General features: G+C 49.8%; 1 pseudogene; it reads left to right on the top strand.

The window, feature by feature from the left end:
• The first annotated feature begins 339 nt into the window (after positions 1-339).
• Positions 340-3,079, top strand: LOC134473253 (EKC/KEOPS complex subunit TPRKB-like; annotated as a pseudogene).
• The last annotated feature ends 13,840 nt before the right edge of the window (positions 3,080-16,919 follow it).

Here is a 16,919-nt window from a genome sequence, read left to right as displayed (position 1 = left end):
GCTGAGAGGCTGGAGGTCCAGATCAGCACAGTAATGCTTGACATGTGAGAGCCCTGGGTTCAACCCTCACACTGAAATCAAATAAAAAACAATGAGATCCCACCTCACATTCATTAGGATAGCTACCATCAAAGAAATGTAAAATAAAATGGAGAAGCATAGTGGCCCAGGATTGTAGTCCTAGCACTTAGGAGGCTGAAGCAGGAGGTTCACTGTGAGTTTGAGAACAGCCTGGGCTCCAAAGTGTGTTCAAGGCCAGTCTGAACTACATAGCAAGATCCTGTCTCAAAAAACTAACAAGAAGAAGAAGGAGGAGGAGGACGAGGAGGTGGAGGTGGAGGGGGAGGAGGAAAGAAAGAAAGAAAAGAAAAAAAGAAAGAAAGAAATAGAAACCTGGGGTCCTGTTTGGGTGGATGCAAAACAATGTGGCCACTACAGAAAAGTATGACACTCCTCAAGAAAAGTAAACACAGAATTATATGATCTAGCAACTCTACTTCTGGCCTTATCTCCCAAATAATGAGAACAGATGTGGTAGTATACACCTGTAATTCCAGTACTTGGGAAGTGGAAGCAGATGGATTCCTGCAAGTTTGAGGCCAATTTGGGTTACATTGTGAGTTCAAGGCCAGGCTGAACTACATAGCAAGACTCAAAAAAAAAAAAATGAAAACAGAAACTCAAAGAGATATTTGCCCATGGTTGGTATGGTATTATTCAGAGTAGCTAAGAGCTGGAAGTAATTTGAATGTCTGTGGAGAAAAAAATGTGCTGCCTATCCACTTAGGAGAGGGATAAACTTCTGCCTATGCTACATACCTTGCAACATGTTGTCATTGTTGTGTTTTATAATTAGTTACTGTTGTTAATCTCTTATTGTGCCTACTTTATAAATTATGCTTTTTCATAGATGTGTATGTATAAGAAAAACTATAGTCTACCTAATGTCAGTACTCTCTCAGGTCTTTGACACATCCCTGCAGATAAGAGGGAGCAACATATACTATCATGTGTCACATGGCAGGGGCCCATTCTGAGAAATGCATACTTAGTCAATTGTGTCATCGTGGGAATTTGGTAATTTAGACAAGCTAAGATGCTATGGTGTCACTAGAAGATATTGTATAAAGTATGGCTTATCACTGACCAAAACATCACTGTACAACACAGGACCCTGCAGAGAGAGGGAAAGAGAGAGAGAAGAGAGGAGAGAGCTTTATCATGGGAATTGGGTCGTGGGGTTGTGGAGGCTGGAAAGGCCCAGCATCATCTGCAAAGTGGAGAACCAGGGAAGCCAGAGATGTGATTCAGCACAAGTTCATGAGCACAGGCATTGGTGGGCGGATATCTGAGGGCAGATGACAGATGTCTCATCTCAGACACAAAATTCACACTTCCTCTGCTTTTTGTTCCACTCAGTCCCTCCCTGGATTGGGCCCCTCCTTATAGGTCAATCCACTGACCAAACATGCACATCTTCTGGAAATTCACACGTAGATGCTTCCTAACATTCCTGGCTCTTCAGGGACTCCTTAACCCAATCGAAATGACATGAAATCAGTCATCACAGTGAGGGAAAAGGCCAGCTGTCTGTGTCTGTCTAGGAATTCCCGGGTGCTGGCACCAAAAGTCCTGAGTCCCAGAAGAGCCTCTGGTCCTGGACTGAGTCCCAGGGCTGGTTGGTCAGGGCAAGGATGTGGGAATGCAGTGGGGCAGCCACTCCAGCACAGCTGTGCACTTTCTAAACAAGCCAACTTACACTCATTGTGTGACCAGGGTCCCCACCCCCTGGGTGTTGTTAATTCTTGAGAAATTAAAACTTTTCTTCACACAAAACCAGAACGTAGCCCTACAGAACGGACAGTTTGGTGCAGAAGAATCCTGCTTATCTATGAAATGCAGTTGACACATCAACTGGACTTATTTCCAGAATGCAGGATGATCCTTCTGTTATTTAAAGATGTAAAAAATGCTGGAGACTTGAGAAAAAAGGCCATGGAAGGCAACATTGGTGGTTCATGAATAAATCCTACAGTGATTGTTGACCCATTTTAGATACTTGTGGCAGACAATGAAGCAGTTCACCTCTGCACACTGGGACCAATGAAGACAGGAACTCTATCTACTGAAATTATTTTCAACTTGTCCCCAAATAACAACATTTCAGAAGTTTTGAAAAAATTTGGTGTCTCAACAAATGACACATCTAGCCAGGCGTGTTGGCTCACGCCTATAATCTCAGCATTCGGGAGGCTGAGGTGGGAGGATCATTGTGAGTTCAAGACCAGTCTGGGCTACAAAGTGAGCTCAAGGCCAGCCTGAGCTGCAAAGCAAGACCCCATCTCAAAAAAAGACCAAAAAAAAAATGACACATCAGTTCTAATTATCAAAGAGAGGAAAAAGCAAATAAATCAAGAGTACCTAATATCTCAAGTAGAAGGTCTTTAGGTTTCTCTGAAAAATCTTCCCAAAATAACAAATAGTTCAGAGGTCAAAAAGATATATAAACTGTCTTCACAAGAAGAAAGCGGTGGGATATTATTGGATGGCATCACTTGTAGAATGTCAACAAAAGATGTTTTGTGAAATATTAGAAACATTAACAAATTATCATCATTAAAGAAAGCACATTTTTAAAAAACTAGTACTTTTGTGTCTACAACCAGTCTACCATAACAGGAAGCACTGGAGGCCACCCAGAGGGTCTCTGCATTTGTCACAGTGACATGCAAAGTACAGTTTATCCACACACTGGGACACTGCTGCGGAGCAGGGAGGAACAGCCAGAGGCAATGACATGGGACCCTCAGAGGCATTCAGAAAAACAGTTCCCTAAGTTTACAGATGCGTGATCCTACCCTGAGACATGGACAAACAGCAACAAGAGTGACCTGTGGTGTGCAGAAGTTGGGGGCAGCCTGAGAGAACTTTCTGGGGTGATGGAACATCTCTATATCCTGATTATGGAGAGGGCTTTGTAAACCTATATAAAATTCATAGGAGTTAACACCAGAAAAATCAATTCTACCATATGTTAACTTAGAATAAAAATTTTAAACTAATAAAATTCCTAATATCACGTATGGTATTTTGTTATTATTTCTTTTTTTTTTTTTTTTTTTTTTTTGTCTTTTTCGTTTTTATCGGTACCAGGGATCGAACTCACGACTACCTGCTTGCAAGGCAGGCACTTATGCCGCTGAGCTAAATCCCCAGCCCTTTGTTATTATTTCTTGAGACGGGGTCTTGCTATGTAGTGCAAACTGGACTTGAACTCATTACATAGCCCAGCCTAGCCTTGAACTAGTGTGATCTTCTTGCCTCAGCCTCCTGAGTGCTGGAATTATAGGCATGCACCAATATACCTGGCTAATATCATCAAATATTAGATTAGAAAATTCAGATTTTCTGTCCAGATGCAGAATTCCTATGTAAGACTCGCAGTTCGTACAAACTGAGAGCCCAAGGAGCTCTGCCTGCTATGCTTGGCTTACTGTTTTCCTATTTTCCTTGTTAGTTAGCTGTGGACAACACTGGGTCCCATGCCCTTGGTGACCAAGAGACCCAACTGGGCTGGCTGCACCCTCCCAAGCTGTTCACTGTTCCTCAGTCTCCTTTCTTGGGATTGATGGTCAGCAACACTTGTGTGCCTCAGGCTCCTGCCTCCTACAGGTGGAGGTCACCTTTATCAGACTGCACATACGCTTCCTCCTGGAGAGTCCTATACCTGGGGTGGGGGCTAAAGATACCTCCTACCTTGCAGAAGCTGCACTGGGGCAGGACTTGGAACAATTGCAGCTTCCAGGGACCTCTTGGTCCACCTTGGCAACACCCCCCTAACAGGGGCCTGGGGAAACTGAAGGACAAGGGGTTTGGAGACACAGGGAGCAGGGTTCCCCGAAAGTCAGGGGCTGTGGGTTCTGGCCTCCATTTGTGGTCACACCCCAGTGACCTTGTCTGCTCAAGGATTACCCCTTCAACTCCAAAAAGCTGCAGGGAGGGGTCTAGCTCTGTCCCTGGGCTGTGGCCCACGAATTTGGTTGTATGCTAGATGGCCTCCTCCTGTCCCAGACCTCGGAGTATAACTACAGCTGGGGTGGTGTGATCAGCCTTGAATAGGTCACATCTCTGTTCCTTGCCCATATTTCTGGGAAGGCAAGTGCCCACGGGGCACTAGCCTAATGCCTCTTCCATCCCTGGAAGTAAGTTCTGGCCATGAGTGATCCTGTGATTATGATGGTGCTGAGGGCACAGCAACAGGACACAGGCCCTGTCTCAGCAAGGACTATTACTTTGTGGTGAAGGAAGGTCACCTGGAGGGCCACTTGGAGCTGCTGCCACATGCCTACCCCCTTGCTTGATCACCAAGGGGCTGGAAGGCCCTTGTTTCCCAGGCCAAGGCCTCCCCTCAGTGCTTTAGTGACCACTATTTAATCCAGGAATCCCTTGGTGGGCAGAGACCACCCCAGGCCACCTCCATGACTTGCTGCCTCTGCGATCCCTTGCTTATGACATTAGCCCTTTAAGAGCTGCTACTTGGGGGCTGGGGATTTAGCTCAGTGGCATAAGCGCCTGCCTCAAAAGCAGGCAGTCACGAGTTCAATCCTGGTACCGCTAAAAAACGAAAAAAGCCAAAAAAAAAAAGAAAAAGCTGCTACTAGCTGTGCTCCCTACAGGGTCTCGGTGTGGCTCCTTCCTCTGAGCTGGCCCAGGGCATTGCTAAACACCAGGGTTAGGGGGGGTGTCCTTTTGTCCCTCTTGGGGCCTGGACAGAGCATGGCATGGTACCATCTCTGGAATACCCGTCTGAGTCTGTGGCTTCTTGTCTACATCACACCCAGATATTTGGGGTGTTTGAGCTCATTTTCCCTGCGCTATCTTTGCCTCCTAGTTCAGTCAGCGGCTGTTATACCTGCCCCAGGTCCTAGCCAGGGACTCCCAGTGGACTGCCCCACCCATTGTCAATTTCTGTTTCCAACCCCAATTGGAAGGGCTGAATACTCCTGATATAACAACAAGAATTACATGGAAAGGGAAGAGATACATGTCGAGGCCACAAGAGCTAAGTTCCCAGGAAGAAGAACACCGAGAGGATTAGGAAAATAAAGATGGAGACAGAAAGCTGGGGTCAGCAGGAGCCCTCTTTGATGGGAGGAAGCAACTGCTCAACCACCGCAGTGCAGTCATTTATACACCTGTCACACCATGCCCCTATGCTGAACCAGCTCATTTCTTCATTTTTGTGTTCTGGGGCTGGAACACCTGCTCCCATCCAACACCTCTGCCCTCAGGGTGTTTCTCAGGTGCTCCTGTGTGGACACTTGTGCTTTCGGCCCCACACGTGTGAACTATCACTAGCTCAGTGGCTCCCAACAGATACACAGGACTCAAACTCAGATCAAAGTTCTGTGGTCCTGAAACAAATTGGGAATTCATAGTGGCAGCCTGGAAGAGGGTAAAACAGTGCCCCTCAGGGGGACAGGGACCCAGCCACCCCACCCAGACCAGACTGCAAAAAGAGATCGTAGAGGAGTGTGAGACAGCAGGGCTGCTGGCAGGAAACTGAGCTTGCAGGGCAGCTCGGTGTGTTTGTTCTGAATGGTGGGGTCTGTGGGCAGATGCAAGGGCAGGGCTGGGAAGACAGTGGGGGCCAAGGGAGCCCAGAAAAGGACTAAAGGAGCTGGTAGCTGGCAAAGCCAATTGCTCTCCACCACCCACACTGTGGCACCACACCATGTGACCTTGGTGCTGGGGACTGACTGCTGCTGCTAACCCCTGATGAGTGTGAGTCGCACAAACTTATCTTGGGAGGGTCACATGGCAAAGACACCAGTAGAAGATGAGAGGTACACACTCCATCCTCGGACTTCTTGTTCTGGGTCAGGCATCCTCCTTCTCCACGGCACAGCTCACCACAGAACCCAGGCCCTGTGGACCCTGAATGATGAAAGTGCGCATGTGTGTACAACACCCACCCCTGCACCCCGCCACCGCAGCTCCCAGTCAAACAGTGGGTGCCTGGTGACCTTGTCTTTGAGGTCCAGGGCACGAGAGGGGCTGCTGTAGGGTTCCCAGAGTCCCTGAAAGTCTACCTGTGGGCTCGTGGGGAGGACGCACATCAGGCCCAAACCCTGCGGGCTCCTGAGTCCTCCTACCAACCCACAATGCTTCAAAACCAATCCTCCAGGTCACTGCCCGCCACCAGCTCTGCCCCACTCCTCTCCTCCCCTGGGGCAGAGCCCACACTCCCCTCTCTAGCCTGGGCAGCTGTGCTGCAGGGAGCTGGAACCCTCTTCCTCCCAGCTGATGGGCCGGCATAGCAGCTTCCAGGGCTCCCAGAAGGCCTCACCTCTCCTGCCAACACAGGACAAGCGGGGCTGCTGGGGAGCAGAGCGTCAGGGAGCCCAGATATGGGTGAATGACCAGGCAGCCATGGGCACAGGAAGGCCACAGCACCACCTGGGACAAAACAGTAGATGAAAAGTCAGGCTTCAGACATGTGCTTGTTTTGTATAAATGTAAACACTCATTTTAACTGAAAATAGGCCATAATACTCTGCTCTTTATGCTCAACACAGTGATTATGGATTCTATTGTTATTATTACAATTATTATTTTACCACTTTTATTTTTGGGGCTGGGTTTATGTTGCCCACACTGGCCTAAATTTGCAGTTGTCCTGTCTCAGATTCCAGAGTGCTGGGATTACAGGTGTACAACACCACCTGGCTGCGGTGATATATTTTTAAATTGTCTTTGAAGCCTTTCTTATTCCCCAGGGTACTTTAGTACCCAGGTTTTACTGTTACATTGAGAAAACTATTGTATTTGGCCATCAGCAGTCATTTTAAAATCTCAGAAGAACGCTCAGTGTTTAAATCACCACATTTGTGCACAGAGTGGGCCAGACCCTTCGAGTGGGTGACCGGAGAAGCAGCAGGCTGCCCATGGAGCGACGGACACCTGTGCACCACTGTGGCTGAGTCTGGCCGCAGGAAGGGACCTTGGGCGCCGGCCCCAGGGCTCAGAGACTGGGCACCACCAAGTCCTTCCTCTGCCCTCTAGCAGGTCCACACCTGGGACAGTTTCATCCCAGAGTGAAGTTCAAAGGCGGAAAAGCGCAAAGGAGAACAGGAGCTGAGGACAAGGACGTGGGCAGAGACTGTGGGCCACACACAAGGGGTGGGACCTCAGAGGTGTGGTCACATTCAGGGGCGGGGCCACGGTCAAGGATCTGGTCCCAGTGGGCGGGTCAGCCTCCTAGTATGGGTGAGAAGTGTCAAGGCCATGCCCCTGCACCTGTGCACTTTGGTCATCCTGGTCCGAGGACCTCACCTGGGCCTTCAGCCTAATAGGCCGTGTTTCCTCCCCGCTTGAGCTCTTTGTTCCCTAGGCCCTGCCGTGCCCCACTTGTAGGGATCATGGATGGCCTTTCTCTGCACGGCTCAGACCAGACCCCAGCTGCTGGCACTCCAGCTGACCTGTGTCCCTCTGACTTGTTCTGACCTACCCCCCGTGCCCCTTGGAACCCCAGCCCTGGAGTGCCAAGGGATGCTGACCTGCTTGCGCCCATGACTCCAAGCCTCAGTTTCCAATTCTGAGTAGTGGCCTGTGCTAGGCATTGAAAGGCAATGGCTGGCAGCGGACCCTTCCCGGCTGCTCCCCACGGGAGCCTGCTCTCCCAGGGGATCTCACCCACCCAGAGACTCCTTGCAGCTTCTCCAGTGGGGGCACTGGGTTTGCCAGATGTTTTAGTTACTTTTTTTTCTTGTTGCTGAAACAAAATAGCTGACACACAAAGTTTAAGGGGGAAAGGTTTATTCAGCCCACATTTTATAGAGGTTTCAGTCCATAATCAGCAGGTTCCAAGGCAGGGTGGTGTGGCAGAGGGGCAACCATTGGTGTTCATAGTTTATGGCTGTGGAAGATCATAAAGCAACAAGAGCAAAAAGGGAAGTGCAAACTCTTTTCCTCCTTTATATTGTACACAGACTCCCTGCCCTAGAGTGGGTGTAGCACTCACACCCCAATCCCAGTATTAACAATGAACCAATCCCAAACTCTAGATTCAGCTGCCTCCAAAAAGCCCACCTCTCATGACCACACAAGGATTTGGGGGGATGTCCAGACACAAACCATAACACCAGAGTAGAGCTGATGGATCCCCTATGTGTACCTCACAAAACCCAGTAAACCCCTGATCCATGTCAACCTACCCTCCTTGGATTCTGGAGCCACACTCTCCAGACCCTCCTGTCCCTGGAATGGTCCCCACAAGCTACTCCAGAGGAGATGGTGCTGGGGCAGTGCCTTGGGGACTAGGTACCCCTGTCCTCACCAGCCCCAGTTCTGCAGCTTTGGGACTAAGCTCAAATATTGGGATCATTCAAAGCCTGATGACAGTCTCATCATCTTTTAATCATGCACTTGCCTGCCCGCCATGCCCCAAGGAACAAACCACAGGCTCTTTGGCTCTCTGTGGTTTGTGGATCCAGGAGAACAGGGTCCTCCATCAGATGTCCCAGGCCTGGGCTTAGACCTACCACCTCTGCTTCTGGCATCCCCAAAGGAAAGTAAGAGACACAATATCCTAGCTCAACAGTAAAAATGTGCAAATGGGTCAACACCTAACAATTTAAGTAACCAGCTAACACACTCATACCCAGGGATTATGGGACAGCTATCCAACTGTTGTTGCTGTAAAATAGTTGCCTGCAAACCAGATTATGAGCATTTTGTACAAATTCGTAATTGTTTTCTGTTTTCCAAATGTCCTAGAATGAACATATAGAGCTGTGGGGGAGCATTTGCCTAGCACCTTGAGGTTCTGGATTCCATTCCCAATATGAAAAAAACAAACAAAACAGAGGTATATTGTGTTCATGTATAGGTTATCTCCAAGGGGCCCAAAAGACAACTCCTATGGTACCTGGAGCATTTCTGTGCCCTCCAGCAGGCTGAATCATTGCCACAACAGCTGTAGGACACTGGTTCACACTGGAGTGACCACACATATCTATCACCAGCTCAAGTTGCAACAAATCACCACAAACTTAGTGACTTAAAACAAAACACCTGTATCATCTTGTGGTTCTGAAGGACAGAAGTTAAGGTGATGAGCAGTGGGCTCAGATCAAGCTGTTGGCAAAGATTTGTTTGGAGACTCCAGGGAGATGTTTCCTGGGTCCTCCCAGAATCTCAGACTCCCCACATTCCTGGTGCATGGCCCTTTCTCAGGCACAGAACCAGTGACATGCATAGCCTGACCTGTTTCCCTCTGGCAGCAACATTCAATGTCTAGCCCAGCTGTGACAAGAGCCCTGTGTGATTTTTTTTTTTTTTTTTTTTTTTTTTGTCTTTTTCCTTTTTCTCGGTACCGGGGATCAAACTTAGGACTGCCTGCTTGCAAGGCAGGCGCTTATGCCTGCTGAGCTAAATCCCCAGCCCCAAGCCCTGTGTAATCTTGAGGCCACCAAATAATCCAGGATAGTTCCTGCCTCAAGAATTCTGCCATAATCCTACCTACAGTGTCCCTTTTGCCATATAAGTTCTCTGGGATCCTGGACCAGGGCATCGTGGGGGGCTACTATTGTGCCTGCCAGACAAGCCTGGCGGGAAGCCAAGACAGACAGGAAAGAGCAGCTCCAGTGAAGAATGAAATCCCCCCACTCCTGCTCCTGGAAGAATGCCACAGAGAGCAACTGGACGGCCCCAGAACGTGTGAAAATGTCTGGGGGGAGCCCAGGAATGCTGTGCAGACGTGCAGGATGAGCATGGCTGCAAAGTGTGACTGGAAATAAAACAGTATGGTTAGTGGACTGAGAATCAAAGCAGCTGAAGGTAACAGGATGCATGAGATGAAGTCTGAATCCAACAAGAAATTTTTCCAAGCTGTGTTGCTGGTGCATGCCCATAACTCCAGTTACTCAGGAGGCTGAGGCAGGAAGATTGAAGGTTCAACCAATTTAGCATACTCAGATTCATAACAACAGATAACAAAGGGTAGGATGTAGCTCAATGTTCCCTAGGCTGAATCTCTAGTGCTGGGGGAGAGCAGCTTACAGGAAAAAAAATGTAAAGGAAAAGTTAAGAGATGTGGTGGAGAGACTCATGGATCTAATGCCCACCCACGAGGAGCTCAAGGAGGCCAGCAGAGAAGACAGAGTGGAGGAGACACAGCCTGTCACACACAGCCATGCAGACGCAGAGCTGGGGGAGGTGGGCACAGGATCTCCCAGAATTCAAGACCAGCCTTGAGTGACATAGTAAGTTCAAGGCCAGCCTGAACTACATAGTGAGACCCTCTCCCAAAAAGCACACACAAACAAACGAACCCAGACACACTCATCCAAATCCCAGGCACAGCACAGAAAATCCCAGACATGCACATAGGTATATAACTGCACACACAGAAGCAGACACAGACATACACAGAGGAAAATTTCTCCCAAGTTGAAGTGAACGTTTTCCAATTAGGAGGGAGAAACCAAATCTTGCCATCATACATTATAGATAGATTTTAGAGCTCTTGAGTATAAAGACAAACCCTAAAGACTGAGAGTGGTGTTATGGTTGAATCGCATGCCCCAGAAAGAAGTGTCTGGGACCTCATCCCAGCACCTGAGACCCTGCCCTTATTTGGAAGCAGCCTTTGTGGTGTGATCAAGCTGAGATGTGGTCACTCTGGGTTAGCTGGGTCCTCAGCCCAGGGACTAGTGTCCTTTTAAGGAGAGGGAGATTTGGACTCAAAGACAGAGGGAGGGTGCCATGTGATGAGAGGGGCAGAGAGCAGAGTGACACAGCTTCCACGCCAGGGACGCCCAGGCTCCTGGCAGGCTAAGACTGAGGACGGGCTGTGCTGTTCCTCCACCTTCCAGACAGCAGGGCCCTGCCTGGCCTCGGCTTCCAGCGCCTGCCATCCTCAATCCCAGGTCTGTGTGGTCCATTAGGAAATCAACCCAGGAGGGATTGCAGGGAGGGTATGGTAGGAGGGTTACATGGGAATGCGGGACAAAAGTCAGGTTGCTGTGTACCAGCAGCCATCAGGACTCTAAGGTGATAGGTTCAAATCTAGCCTGAGCCATGATCTGCTGAGCATAAGGGTGGAACCCGAGGCTTCCACAAGCCCAGAAGGGTCCAGGCCTTTGTTCTCACAAACCAGCTCTGAGAGCAATTGGACAGCACTGTCACACATACCCAAGAGAGATGGCATGCCAGGAGCAAGGAGGCAAAGAAGCCGGTGAAGCAAGTGTGGAGTCTATCCAGGGGCTGATGTAAAATACCAAGGACAGTAACAGCCACAATCCCAGTTAAAAGTAACTCCTTATCCTTCCTCAGTGATGGTGAGGGGAATCTTCAAAAGGGGGACCCCATAAAAATAAAGAAGACTGGGGGCCAACAAGCACGAGAGAGACTGACATGTTTTCTATGACCTTGAATTGAGGGGTGGGTGATGACAGCACTGGCTGGGCAGATATAGCAGTCAGCACAGCAGGCTGGCTGGATGACAAACATCCTCAACAAGGCTTCTTTCCAGCCTAGGCGCCATGCCCATCCTGGATCCTCTGCATCCTGCTCATGTGTTGCCCTGTTCCCATGTCATCCTCAGATCAGGTGAAGGAGCAGTGCTCTCCAGTGAGAGAAAGGAGATGACCCTGCACCCTGCTCACAAGTCATTAGCCCACTCCACTCATAGCAGGGTGGGCAAAATTCCACAGCCAGAGAGCACAAGAGTTCATGTGAGCAAGGAAGAAGGATGCTCAGTCTCAGTGGCAGCAAGGGCTGTGCAGGCTACAACTGTGATGAGGTGTGACCAAGTACTAAAGTGTTTACATTTTAAAAAAATTTTTTTACAGTAAATAACACATTGCCATTAATCCCCCTTGTTTTGAAGGCAATTATCCCATTGTCCTTACCACTTTCTGAAGCAGCTCTGGGGGCCCCTTTTATGAATCTTTAATTGCCCTGTCCTGGCTGCTTTGATGTCCTGAACTGATGCACAGCATTTCCCATCTTGACTTTGGGGAAGAGCCAGAAGTCGCATGGTGCCATTCCTGGTGCATAAGGTAGATGAGGACACAGCGTCAAATTTTTACCAGCCTCCTTTTCTGGATGGCATTTGGTAACAGCATTCACTGTATTTTTTTTTTTTATCACCCATCATTAATGACACTCATGTAAGAGGATTTCCACAGGTGCTGCAGAATGTGGCAAGAATGATGGGATGAGAGTTTTCAAATGAGGGAGGGGGATTTTGAGGGAAATTCATGCTAACATATCTTTTCCTGTAACAAATTTTCAATATTGAAGGCATCACCATATATTTTGATCATCCCTTGTATCCTTTCTGGCCTGTTGGATTCTAAATGTTTCCCAGCATGGAGAATTGGTGAGAGTGCTGCCCTGGGGTAGGTATTGGGTATGGTCCAGAGCATGAAGTGGACCAGTCCTGCACCCCAGGGAGCCCACTCCTCCAGACCCCGAGGAGACCAGGAAGGAGCTGGTGAAGCATGAGGGGGAAGCAAGTGTCTGAGTCTTCCTGAGCACAGGAAGTCACCAGCTCTGCTCCTCCAGAAGGTTTGGGGGCTCTTCCCAGGCACTCTGGAGTAAAAGGTGAACTAGGAGCTTGTGGGCTTCCAGGCCATACTGGGAAGGGAGCTGGGGAGGCTGAGGCAAAACCACCAGGACACAAAAGCAGCAGTCAGGGAAAACCTCCCAACAGACAGGATCTGGGGCAGCCGGGAAGCTCAGTCTAGCTCAGATGTCAGGCTCCTGCAGGTGGCTGCTGCCCATTCTCCCTCCCCAGTGTGCTCCGAACTCAACTGCTCCCGTGAGCTTATGTGTCCAGCTACATCATCCTGTCTAGACCATCCTGTGCTGCCCACACTAGTCAGTGCCCCTGCAAACACTAGCAGTGCAGCAGCCTGTAGGGCTGGCTCAGCAAGAAACCCACTCTGGAAGGCTGGGACAGACAGGGCACCAGAGCCCAGGCATTGTGCTCTGGAAGGGGCACTGCCCGGGTCAGAGCAGAGTCAGAGCTGTTCTCTGCAGCACATGTTCCCCACAAAGTCGGCACCTTCACACTGGCGCCCTGCTTGGCATGGTTGGTACATCATGATGAGCTCCTCTTCCTAGTCAGCTGGTAAGCTGTTGTTGCCTCGAGATGACATGCCCAACCTGAAACAGATGGGACTTTGGGTCATGTTTGGTATCAGTCAGCTTTACCCAGTGACCACAGCGTCCAGCCCAAAGCCTATCCAGCACAAAGCGCATGCCTCTCCACATCCTGGGCCTGCTGCCACTGTGGAGAAAGGAGTGGTGAAGGCCATTGGGAAGGCAGCAGCATGTAGTTCAGGGTTCTGCTGTCACCTGCTCCCTGCTGGTCCCCTATGCAGCAGCCCTGCAAGACTCCAGGGTGCAGTGCTGGCAAGGGGAATAGGTGGTATCCAAGGGTAGGGCTCAGCAGAGGAAGCCCTAGACATCGGGAAGCATCCCCCAAATGCAGCAGACCCACTGCCTATGCATGCAGGAGAGGCCTCAGACTCATTCCACACCCACAGAGCACAGGAAATGAGTGGCAGATCCTTTCGAACACTCTGGTACCAAGGCAGTGGCCACACATGGAAGCTATGGTTTGAGTGTCACTAATAGCCTCTGCTCCCATGTAGGCTGACAATTTAGCACCTTCCCCAACTCCAGCACTAGCAGGTCAGAGCTGGGGACATTATAGGAGCTGCCCCCAGGACAGCCCCCCAGAAGGCCTGGGAAGACTGGCTGTTTCCGTCAGAAAGAGTTTGTGAGCAGTAGACAGGGATCTGTGGATGTTGTCTTGCTATTATTCAGGACAGCCCACTGAAGCTGCCACTATTTGAGAAGGGCATGGATCTACTGGTGGAAAGACAGACTCTTGGATCCAGCCATATCTGAAACCAATAGACATGTCTCTGGACATTTTGGTCACAAAAATCATTACCTCACCTGCACCATTGACAGTCTGAGCTGGTGTCACACTCAGAAGCCTCTTTGCCAAGCAGAAACTGAGTTCTGGGTGACCATGGGGCAGAGGGGACAGAGGCAGGATGGAGTAGCTGTGGGATACAGCTCAGAAGCAGAATGCTTGGCTGCATGAGCCAGGCCTTGAATTAGAGTCCCAGAACCTACCATCAACAAGAACTGCAGAGCAAGTCTTCTGCAGAAGAGCAAATCCCAGCCCAGGGTAAGCGGAGGGATGAAGGCTCCAGAAATTCAAGGCAGTATTAGGGAAGTGGGGGTGGACGTGGGCAGGTCAGATCAGCCACCTAGAACCTCAAAGGGTGGGAAGACTCCTGTGTGACTGGCATTGAGACCCCAACACAGACAGAGGACCCAGAGATACCACAGGGACAGAGGACTCAAAGGACCCATAGGGACAGAAGACCCCAAAGACCCCCAAAGGGACAGAAGACTCTGGGAACCCTGATGGGGTGAGAGGACCCTAGAGAACCTCAGATAGCAGAAAACCCCAGAGATCCTCACAGGACAGAGCAGCCTGAAGACCCCACAGGACAGAGAACCCTGGAGACCCTCACAGGACAGAGGACCCCGGAGACTCCCATAGCTACAGGACAGAAGACCTCAGAAACCCCACAGGACAGAGCATCCCATAGGCCCACAGGAGAGAGAACCCTGGAGACTCTCTCAGGAGAGAGGACTCCAGAGACCCTCACAGGACAGAGACCATCACAGGACAGAGGATCCAGGGGCCCTCACCAGACAGAGGATCCTGGAGACCCTCATGGAGCAGAAGACCCCGGAGACCCTCACAGGAGAGAGGACCCTGAAGAACCCACAGGACAGAGGACTCCAGAAACTCTCACAAGACAGAGATCCTCAAGGACAGAAGACCACAGAGACTTTCACAAGACAGAGGACCTCAGAGGCCTCATAGGGACAAAGGCCCAAAATACTCCTGGAACCATAACCTCTTGGTTATTAAAAGCATATTTTGTACTTTCTTCTACGGGACTTAAAAGCATTTTTGCTAAAAACTAACTCTTCCTTGGGTCTACAGATGCCCAATGGGTGTCTAAAACCAGAACAAAGGCTGACCTTCATTTTATGAAATCCTGGGTCAAATCCTTCTGAGCCCTGCACAGGGGCATGTTAGTAATGTAGGGAAAGTGTCTAAAAGTTGCCATAACAAGGTTTATTAGCCCTAAATTTATGTCATCTATCTCATTCCCCTTCAAGACTGAGGACACAGGGATAAGAGGCTTACAGAGCCCCTCAGTGACACACATAGGACTCCCTTGCCCTGAGCCTAGGGTCACCTTGAATTCTAGCAGAGCCTACATGACTGAGGTTGTCCAGGCAGCAATAGATGACCTGTGGAAGCCAAACTGCCCATCAAGCCCTGAGGGCTCCCCTAGAGCTGGAAAAATCAGGGCTGTGGTCCTAATAGCTCTCACCAGCCCACCACAACACCCCATAAAACTGGTGCCTGCTGTTCTGTGAACCGGCTAGTCTGACCCTCAGGGAGCGTCCCTTCAGTAGTAAGATGGACCTTCCCCGTGTTCTGCTTTCCTTTGTGAGGAGGCTGGCTTGATCTCAGCTCTTTAGCTAAGTCCCTTGCCATTTTCTCTTACTTTCCAGTGAATGCTTTTGGCTGTAAATTCCACTGTTGCTTCACTTTTAATCTCCATCGGCATTAAAGCAAGGACTGATGCCGATAGGGCCCTGAAGGTCTGGATAAGGTTTTTTGGTCAGATTGGTTCCATTCTCACCTAAAGTTTAGGGTGTTTCTGGACCCTGCTTCTGTCAATATTCTGTATTGAACATACTACATCTCAGTTTCATCTCGGTTCCATAGCTCCTGATAGAAGGGGCTGTGTGTGTCACTCTGCCCACTAGTTCCCTCTTCCAGGGCATCCAGAAGACAGGAAGCAGAGAGAAAGGGAAGAAGAGGTGGAGAATGGGTGTCTTAGTCACTTTCTTGTCACTGAAACACAACATCCAACATGCACGACTTAAAGGAGAGGCTTATTTTTGGCTCATGGTTTCAGTCCATAGTCAGTGGCTCCAAGGCAGGCAGCACGGCAGAGGGGCCTGGCGGAGGGGAGCTGCTCACAGTGTGGCAAACCAAAAAGCAGAGATCAAAGTGAGGAGCCAGGGAAGGAGAGGAACCCTTCCCATGCCCCCAGGGACTCCTCACCAGGCCCCACCTCCTAACAGCACAAGGAGCCACAGCAGCCCACAATCCCATCACCTCTCCACCCTTCTGTAAGAATGTGAGGCTATGAACTGTTACAGCAAGGTGACAGTTGGGAAGAAGCGGGTGTGAGCATCCTGCCCCAGGTCTGCGGGTTTTGGCTTTGCCCCCAGTACAGACACATTAGAGGGAACTGAGAAAACTCCAAGCTCTCAGCTTGGCCGAGCCTGTCTTGTAGCCATTCTCTGGCTCCTCTGTTCCCCTCTCTGAGCCTCCTGTTCTTCTATTCATAAAGCAGAGTGAGGCCCAAGCCTAAGTGGTCTTCAGAAAGCCCAGCCTCTGTCTCAGTCTCAGCAATGTCAGAGAGCTGCAACATAACTCACATCTGCAGGATCATGGCTTCAGCAGGGGCAGCACTTACCAAGCACAGCAGTGAGGTGACTTCTGGCATGACTCACCCAACTCAATCCTCCCACAGCCTTAGGCATTGTTATTCTCTGTTCCGCCTGTGGGGAGCCACGGCCAAAAGATATCCCAGAGCCACCATCAGATTTGGCCATTGTTCTCCTACTGTTCTTAGAAAGTGATCTGAGAAGTCCTCATCTTCTGTTCTTTGTACAATTTTTTTTTTTTTTTATCGGTATCAGGGATCGAACTCACGACTGCCTGCTTGCAAGGCAGGCCCTTATGCTGCTGAGCTAAATCCCCAGCCCCAATATTACAATCATCACAC

The sequence above is a fragment of the Cavia porcellus genome, unplaced genomic scaffold, assembly GCF_034190915.1.
Source record: "Cavia porcellus strain 051 isolate PalLab524CR breed Dunkin Hartley unplaced genomic scaffold, mCavPor4.1 scaffold_26, whole genome shotgun sequence".
NCBI classification, from domain to species: Eukaryota; Metazoa; Chordata; class Mammalia; order Rodentia; family Caviidae; genus Cavia; species Cavia porcellus.
The sequence above is the reverse complement of the archived record's forward strand: the minus strand, read 5'-3'. Positions and strand labels throughout refer to the sequence as shown.